The following is a 7,500-nucleotide window of genomic DNA, read 5'->3' on the forward strand; positions in this document are numbered from 1 at the left end:
TGAAATATGTGCCCTCGCTTTGAAATAAGTAAGCAAGGTTAGTTTGTATTTCATCCAACAATCTGTGCTACAAATTATGGCTACAGTATATGCAATTTCTTCCACTTTTTGAGTGACACAAAGATGCTTATCTAAATGGTGAAAATGCAACAGCTGTTAATCAGGCTCACTTTGACTTTACATAGTGCACCAAGAGATTGTTTCTCGCTTATGGCCACACCGGCCTGAGTACGCCTGATCTCGTCCGATCTCGGAAGCTAAGCAGGGTCGGGCCTGGTTAGTACTTGGATGGTAGACCGCCTGGGAATACCAGGTGCTGTAAGCTTTTTGTCACTGCCTTGTGGAATTTCAACTCTTTGTCCGTTTTTTCCCACAAGGCTGAAATATGTGCCCTCGCTTTGAAATAAGTAAGCAAGGTTAGTTTGTATTTCATCCAACAATCTGTGCTACAAATTATGGCTACAGTATATGCAATTTCTTCCACTTTTTGAGATTGCCTTTCGCTTACGGCCACACCGGCCTGAGTACGCCTGATCTCGTCCGATCTCGGAAGCTAAGCAGGGTCGGGCCTGGTTAGTACTTGGATGGGAGACCGCCTGGGAATACCAGGTGCTGTAAGCTTTTTGTCACTGCCTTGTGGAATTTCAACTCTTTGTCCGTTTTTTCCCACAAGGCTGAAATATGTGCCCTCGCTTTGAAATAAGTAAGCAAGGTTAGTTTGTATTTCATCCAACAATCTGTGCTACAAATTATGGCTACAGTATATGCAATTTCTTCCACTTTTTGAGTGACACAAAGATGCTTATCTAAATGGTGAAAATGCAACAGCTGTTAATCAGGCTCACTTTGACTTTACATAGTGCACCAAGAGATTGTTTCTCGCTTACGGCCACACCGGCCTGAGTACGCCTGATCTCGTCCGATCTCGGAAGCTAAGCGGGGTCAGGCCTGGTTAGTACTTGGATGGGAGACCGCCTGGGAATACCAGGTGCTGTAAGCTTTTTGTCACTGCCTTGTGGAATTTCAACTCTTTGTCCGTTTTTTCCCACAAGGCTGAAATATGTGCCCTCGCTTTGAAATAAGTAAGCAAGGTTAGTTTGTATTTCATCCAACAATCTGTGCTACAAATTATGGCTACAGTATATGCAATTTCTTCCACTTTTTGAGATTGCCTTTCGCTTACGGCCACACCGGCCTGAGTACGCCTGATCTCGTCCGATCTCGGAAGCTAAGCAGGGTCGGGCCTGGTTAGTACTTGGATGGGAGACCGCCTGGGAATACCAGGTGCTGTAAGCTTTTTGTCACTGCCTTGTGGAATTTCAACTCTTTGTCCGTTTTTTCCCACAAGGCTGAAATATGTGCCCTCGCTTTGAAATAAGTAAGCAAGGTTAGTTTGTATTTCATCCAACAATCTGTGCTACAAATTATGGCTACAGTATATGCAATTTCTTCCTCTTTTTGAGTGACACAAAGATGCTTATCTAAATGGTGAAAATGCAACAGCTGTTAATCAGGCTCACTTTGACTTTACATAGTGCACCAAGAGATTGTTTCTCGCTTACGGCCACACCGGCCTGAGTACGCCTGATCTCGTCCGATCTCGGAAGCTAAGCAGGGTCGGGCCTGGTTAGTACTTGGATGTGAGACCGCCTGGGAATACCAGGTGCTGTAAGCTTTTTGTCACTGCCTTATGGAATTTCAACTCTTTGTCCGTTTTTTCCCACAAGGCTGAAATATGTGCCCTCGCTTTGAAATAAGTAAGCAAGGTTAGTTTGTATTTCATCCAACAATCTGTGCTACAAATTATGGCTACAGTATATGCAATTTCTTCCACTTTTTGAGATTGCCTTTCGCTTACGGCCACACCGGCCTGAGTACGCCTGATCTCGTCCGATCTCGGAAGCTAAGCAGGGTCTGGCCTGGTTAGTACTTGGATGGGAGACCGCCTGGGAATACCAGGTGCTGTAAGCTTTTTGTCACTGCCTTGTGGAATTTCAACTCTTTGTCCGTTTTTTCCCACAAGGCTGAAATATGTGCCCTCGCTTTGAAATAAGTAAGCAAGGTTAGTTTGTATTTCATCCAACAATCTGTGCTACAAATTATGGCTACAGTATATGCAATTTCTTCCACTTTTTGAGTGACACAAAGATGCTTATCTAAATGGTGAAAATGCAACAGCTGTTAATCAGGCTCACTTTGACTTTACATAGTGCAGCAAGAGATTGTTTCTCGCTTACGGCCACACCGGCCTGAGTACGCACCTGTTGATGGGTAATTGACGCACGTGTGAGTGATTGCGCTGAGACTGAGTGTTTGCTCTAGAGAGTTTGTGTTGGAGTTTTGAGCTTTTTGAAGTACAATTTCTTTTTGTAAATTGATTAAGTTAGATTTATAGTTTGGGGTTGTTCCCCGGCAGCATATTGCTGTTTGGGGGACTTTCCTCCTGTCGTTATTCGGATGGATACAATGGCTTTGACCAACGCTGGAAAAAAGACTACGAACAAAGGAAACATGGATAATGGCGCTGCAGCAAGACAGGCGCAAAAATATGAAAAGAATTTAACAGTGGCTGTTGAAATTATGGGAGAAGAGAAGATTACAATGATGGAGGTATTGAGAGGGATTAAAGAAGTTTGTGGACTGGTCTGCGGCTGTCGGGTCAAAGATGAAAAGCGATTTGAAGTTACGCTGTCAAGTGCGAGAGGGAAAGAAAAACTGATGGATGGATTTAAAATCCGGAGCTGTCGAATCATGGCAAAGGATCTATCGCTGGATGAGATGGTTGTATCCTTCTTAAACCTCCCAGTATATATTACAGACGAGGACATCACAGAGCGGCTAAGAGCATGGGGTGTGTCTGCTATATCGCCGGTGAAAAGGCGCTACTGGCCGGGGACGGACATTGCTGATGGGACGCGCTTCTGTAAAGTTAGGTTCACAGACACTGTGCGCTCGTTGCCATATTCTGCCAAATTTGAAACGTTGGAAGGGGCTGAGTACTTCAGAGTAATACACGATCGGCAGGTCAAGGTCTGTAGGCTGTGTATCCAGCCAGGGCACGTGCTACGAGAGTGCCCTGATTTCGCATGTCATAAGTGTGGTGAGCAGGGGCATTACGCACGAGAGTGCAATGGGAGGAGAGAGCGAGGTTGTGTTGGATGCGGGAGGGGTGTAGCGCAGTGCTCCTGTCCCCATGGGGAAGGTGCTCAGGACTGGGCATCACAGGATTTCAGCGCAAATAGTGTCGTGGAGGAGAACGAGGTGGAGGAAGCTGGGGAGGAAATTGGCATGAGTGAGCAACCCCAGGGAGAGAAGGAGGACGAAGAACAGAGGCAGCCAGAGGAGGAAGTGGAGACGGAGCCTTGTATTGAAGGAAGGGAGGCACCCAAAGATGGAGGGATAAGCTCAAGCCTAGACGATGTAGAGTTGGAGGGCGATCATCGTGGAGAGGGGGGCTCCTCTAGGGAGGTGGATAATGCAAGGGATGACTCTCGCAAACGTAAAGAGTCTGAAGAAGAGCTGTCGGAGGAAGAGTTGGAGTACATACAATCAATGCGTTGGGATAGTAAAAGGAACAGGATAACCAAGAAGAAAAAGAAGAAAAAAGATCAATCATGATGGACTGGATTCATCCCCTCTTTATAGTCATAATGGTGTCTATTAATTAGTATCTATTAACACCAATGGACTTCGTAGCAAAGAAAAGCTAGAGCTGGTGTTGGAAGCCTTCTCTGCGGATATATTATGTCTTCAGGAGACCCATTGGACTGAGCCGTATATGGATAATGTAAGGCAGAGATGGAATGGACTAATGTACGTGAGTAATGGTACTGTGCGGGCATGTGGGGTAGCTATTTTGGTAAAACATGACGTTGTGTCTAACTTAAATTTGTTATGTGCTGACACTGTGGGTCGAATGGTGGGAGTGGGTTTCACTTATCAAGATATGGAGTACTCGTTGTACAATGTCTATGCTCCTAATAATGAAATTGAGAGGAGGGTTATGTTTATGTCTATGGGAGGATTATGTGGGAAAAACTGTTTGCTTGTTGGGGATTTTAATGTATGGATGGATAGGCTAGATGCCTCAAGTAGCGCACATTTTAGCTCTGACTCATCTCGGGGAGCGCTATTAAGGCTAATGAGGGATGAGGATTGGGTGGATATATGGAGGGAGAGGAATCCAGATAAGCGGGTGTTCTCTCGAAGACAAGTGGTGAGGGGTGAGCTCAAGCAGTCACGTATAGATTTGTGTCTCACTCATAGAGAGGTTGCGCACTTGGTTGTGGGGGTAAAGTATTCACACACATTTTTTAGTGACCATGATGCTCTGCTTTTCAGGCTGGGTGCATCAGGGGAGGGGAGGGGGGGTGGTTTGTGGTGTCTTAATGCCAGTATGCTGAAGGATGAGGTGTTTAGGGCAGCAGTGAAAGAGTGTGTGAATGACGCCGTGTCAGATCCTTTATTTGAGTCGGATGTGAGTGTGTGGTGGGAAGGATTAAAAGGGGAGTTCAAGCGGCTGGCAATATCTAGTGCAAGACGGGCAAATGTGACAAGGAGGAGGGAGGAGGGGATTCTTAAATCTCGCCTGTTATTGGAGTTAGAAAAGGTAGAAAACTGCCCAGGCTATGATGTGACAGAGTACCTGAGGGTGAGGGAGGAGTTGAGGGTCGTAGAGAGGCACAGGTGCATGGGGGCAGTGGTGAGGAGTAGAGCACAGTATGTGGTGGAGGGGGAGAGAAATACTGCTTTTTTCCTGGGGTTAGAAAGGAGGAAGCAGGAAAGGAGTTTTCTAACTGAGCTGATAAATGAGAGGGGGGAGAGGGTGACAGATCTGGAAGGAATTTTGAATACAGTGCATTCTTTTTATAAGGGCTTATTTACGTCGGGTGGGGTAGATGAAGTGTGTATGAGAAGAGTGCTAGACGCAGTAGAGGCTAGGGTGTCGACTGAGGATGTAGAGATGTGTGATGCTGATTTTACATTGGCAGAGGTTAAAGCTGCCATATTGGGCCTGAACTTGAATAAGAGCCCGGGTTCAGATGGTCTTACTGCAGAGTTTTACCGTGAGTTTAGTGACATACTGGCCCCACTAATGCTGCGTGTGTATGTGTGTATGGAGGAGAAGAGGGTAGTCCCTGAATCTTTAGCTATGGGTGTGTTGACTGTGTTGTACAAAGGGAAGGGGAGCAGACTGAAATTAGAGAACTACAGACCAATAACCCTTTTGAACTCCGACAATAAGGTGCTTGCGAAGATAATGGCTAATAGGTTGAATAAGGTGATGGGAAGCATCATAGCACCTACTCAGGCCTATGGAGTTCCGGGGCGGGATGTAGTGGACACCCTCTGCACTATCCGGGATGTGGTGAAGCAGATGGGGGAGGTGGGTGGGGCGGTGCTCTGTCTAGATCTGAATAAAGCCTTTGATCGGGTGGAGCATCGGTTCCTGTTAGAGGCCTTGGAAAGATTTGGGTTCGGGCCTCGTCTTAAAGGATGGGTGAAGCTTTTGTATGGGTCAGCGTGCAGTGTCGTGAAATGTAATGGTGTGCTGACTGATCCTTTTCCCCTGGGCAGGTCTGTTAGGCAGGGTTGTCCATTGTCTGCACTACTATACAGCGTCTCAGTAGAGCCTTTAGCGGCGTTTGTAAAGCGGAATGGAGGAGTGCATGGAGTGGACCTCCCGGGGGGAGGCGTCAGTGTACTGCATCATTATGCTGATGACACCACCTGTACTTTGCGGGATGGAGAGAGTGTGAATTGTCTGATGAAGTGTTTTGATGTGTATGGGAGAGCTTCTGGGGCTAAGGTGAATGTAGAAAAGTCTCAAATGTTATGTGCTGATGATACTGTTATGTCTACATGTAACATTCCTTTTAAGACTGTTAAGGGGCATGTGAGAATTTTGGGTGTGAATATTGGGGTAGATGAGCGGGAGGCGAGGGACTTAACTTGGACAGGGGTGATTAATAAAATAAAGACGACTCTGAATTACTGGAAACAAAGGAAATTAAAATTGAGGGGGAAAGTGGTTGTGGTGAATGCATTGTTAATGTCAAAATGTGTGTATACCTTAGGGGTTATGGACATGCCTGTATGGGCTCTGAAGGGAATTAATAATTTAATGTCTGATTTCCTGTGGGGTGGGAAGGGGGTGAAGATTGCTCATGATGTAATGATAGCAGATTATGATAGGGGTGGTTTGAGATTAATAGATCTGGAGGTGAAGTTAAAAGCCATGAGGGTGAAGAGAGTACAACGGTTTTTGTATGGGGAGGAGGGTCAGGGGTGGAAGGAGTTTTTCAGGCATTGGTTGCATAGGAGTGGAGGTTGTGGAGATTATGGGTTGTTAATGTGTTTCAAGCCCAGCATGTATGCAGAGGTGCCTGAGTTTTATCAGGAGGTGTTCAGGGCCTGGGCGGAGTTCTTACCGCAAGTAAGTTATGAGTGTGACTCTATTGGGGTGATTTTGAATATACCAGTTTTTCTGAACCCAATGCTGAAATCAGAGGGAAAGATGCTGGAGAGTAAGGTAATAATGAAGGCGGGTATGATAAGACTGAGGGACTTTAGGTATGAGGTGGTGCCAGGGTTCCTGCCTGAGCAGGCGATCGTAGATACTGTCTGGGGGGTAGATGAGGATGTCAGGAAAGGGATGGTGTTGAGAATGTATGATAGGATAAAGGAGTGTGTTCCAGGGGAGTGGGTGAGGCTGTTGGACAATCATTTGAGTAATGGAGTCTTAGAGACCTTGCCTGTGTTGCAGGTGAAATGTGGGGAGAAAATGCAAGCCTTATCCTCTACCCAGGTGAGGGCCGTATACTGGGCGCTTATTACCAGGAAGGTCAGGGCGCCTGCATCGGAGAAAGTGTGGAGGCAAGTTTTTCCAGGGATGGAAGTTGAGAGGTTGTGGGAAAACATGGTAGTGAGGCTCAATAGTATTGAATGTACCCATTTTGATTTTATGTTGAGGCACAACCGTGTTTTTACCAAGGTGGTGTTACATCAGGTAGACAGGTCAGTGTCTCGTGTGTGTGATGTATGCACAGACAAAGATGAAAATCTGATGCACATGATGTTTGAATGTGTTGATGTAGCTGGGTTCCATGTGAGGTTGAGGGACATGTTAGAAAGGTACTGGGGAGAAGAGTTAATGGGTGGGGTTGATTGGAGGTGTTTGGTATTGTTTGGAGTGGGTCAGCATGTGAAGGGGGGGAATATTGTATTATTGAATTTTTTGCTGTCACATGCAAGGTATGCAGTATATATAAGGAGGAACTTGGCAAGGTTTGAGGAAAAGAGGGTGACAGTGTGGAAGGTGTTTGAAGGCTTGGTAAGGAAGGATGTAGGATTGATGTATAGGTCTAAGCAGGAGGATTTTGAGAGGGTGTTTATGAAGGATTGTGGATTTATTGCTGTGGGGGAGGATGGTGGATTGGTGTATGGGTTTTGATGTGTAACATTTTGGAGATTTCAGTACAAATTTGAAAGAATTGTTTT

At 46.0% G+C, this 7,500-nt stretch overlaps 6 non-coding genes across 6 annotated transcripts; all 6 read left to right on the forward strand.

Annotated features, from left to right (window-relative positions):
- The first annotated feature begins 206 nt into the window (after nt 1-206).
- Nucleotides 207-325, forward strand: LOC118962574. Its single transcript, XR_005049913.1, has one exon. It is a non-coding gene; the product is annotated as a 5S ribosomal RNA (ribosomal RNA).
- Nucleotides 326-502: 177 nt separating this feature from the next.
- Nucleotides 503-621, forward strand: LOC118962618. Its single transcript, XR_005049957.1, has one exon. It is a non-coding gene; the product is annotated as a 5S ribosomal RNA (ribosomal RNA).
- A 260-nt stretch (nt 622-881) lies between these two features.
- On the forward strand, nt 882-1,000 carry LOC118962580. The gene has a single exon (XR_005049919.1). It is a non-coding gene; the product is annotated as a 5S ribosomal RNA (ribosomal RNA).
- A 177-nt stretch (nt 1,001-1,177) lies between these two features.
- Nucleotides 1,178-1,296, forward strand: LOC118962509. Its single transcript, XR_005049848.1, has one exon. It is a non-coding gene; the product is annotated as a 5S ribosomal RNA (ribosomal RNA).
- Nucleotides 1,297-1,556: 260 nt separating this feature from the next.
- LOC118962581 lies at nt 1,557-1,675 on the forward strand. The gene has a single exon (XR_005049920.1). It is a non-coding gene; the product is annotated as a 5S ribosomal RNA (ribosomal RNA).
- Nucleotides 1,676-1,852: 177 nt separating this feature from the next.
- Nucleotides 1,853-1,971, forward strand: LOC118962579. The gene has a single exon (XR_005049918.1). It is a non-coding gene; the product is annotated as a 5S ribosomal RNA (ribosomal RNA).
- The last annotated feature ends 5,529 nt before the right edge of the window (nt 1,972-7,500 follow it).

This window comes from Oncorhynchus mykiss, unplaced genomic scaffold, assembly GCF_013265735.2.
Source record: "Oncorhynchus mykiss isolate Arlee unplaced genomic scaffold, USDA_OmykA_1.1 un_scaffold_778, whole genome shotgun sequence".
Classification (NCBI taxonomy): domain Eukaryota; kingdom Metazoa; phylum Chordata; class Actinopteri; order Salmoniformes; family Salmonidae; genus Oncorhynchus; species Oncorhynchus mykiss.